The following is a 1,366-nucleotide window of genomic DNA, read 5'->3' as shown; positions in this document are numbered from 1 at the left end:
TTTTTTTTCCTTTTTGCTAAAAGCCTATTTTAAAATTCTTAAATTTTTCGAGGCTATAAAGTTAGGACAAGCAATTACAACAGAATATTCATTTTATATAGATATGTTTGCCATTTGAACATTGAATAAACCAAACCATTTTTTTCCTTATAAAAATTATGTAATTTCAAAATTTATAAAGCTTATTGCACTATGTTAACTAGATTTATCTCTTTCCTTACTCTTTTATGTTTAATATTCCTCTTTTGATTTAAATAAATCCAGTGATCACTTAATGATCGAAGTTTCTATATTATTAATTATTCTCTTTATATGTATTATCTTACAAGTCGAGGTATACAAGATTGACGTTCAAAGTTATTGTAGTAATGGCAATGGACAGAAAGTACAACGGGATTCTTTATGTTTCCTTTATTCAGAAGAGAAAAAGATCAAAATATTAAAAAATGATAGTTACACTTATTATAGAAATTTGTAATTATCATTATAAAATTCAAAAATGAAGGTATGCTTCAGAAAAAGGATAACGCCATGATTTGGCCGAGGCCACGAGGGGGACAAGTTCATCTTTAGAAGGAATAAAAAACATCTTAATATAAATAACGTCAATCACCCGTATGAAACTTTTTTTAATCGCATCAGCAAGTTTCTTTATATCTATCATAAAACTTTTTATTGTTAATAAAAAGTCTGTAATATATAATCTGCTTTGTTGTAGTTTACTTTGCAAAATAAGTCTTGTTACTATCTTTATTTAATCTATAAAATATATGGTAATATTAAGCTAAAAAATATCAATTATATCATTATAAGATGACTTTATTATTAACAGCTTTCAGTTTTTACATGCCCCTATAAGTGTTTGGGATAATGGAAATATGTAGGGTAAAATAAGAAAAAGACAGAAATACTGTTAGAACTGTGTATATCCTTTTATAGAAAAGATATAACAAAAAATATGATGATCTTTTTATTAATATGAAAATCGTCCTCTATTTATACTTTTTCTTCAACGGGTAAACCTGGTTATCCTGGAACAATTAATAATCCTTTTTCATAGATAGTGTCAACGATCAATTCGCCTAATGTATCTTCCTGCTTGTTCCTGACCTCATTGGATCCTTAAATGTATCTGCCTTACTGGATCAGATATAAAAGTTTTCCAAACGGAGATAACAATAGCAATTAGGGTCCAACGCTGACTTGATTTGGCCCTGAGCAATGTAATTGGATCTGAATCAAATCACACCATCACTTAGCAACGGTTGTCAAGCAAATACTATTTATCCAGTGCGCAGTAACAGGTAATATGCTCTTATTGGCTACATCAGTTATTATGTGCCAAAGAAGTGTACAATTGAATACA

This window comes from Rhizopus microsporus (assembly GCF_002708625.1).
Source record: "Rhizopus microsporus ATCC 52813 unplaced genomic scaffold scaffold_2, whole genome shotgun sequence".
Classification (NCBI taxonomy): domain Eukaryota; kingdom Fungi; phylum Mucoromycota; class Mucoromycetes; order Mucorales; family Rhizopodaceae; genus Rhizopus; species Rhizopus microsporus.
Note: the sequence above shows the minus strand (reverse complement) of the source record.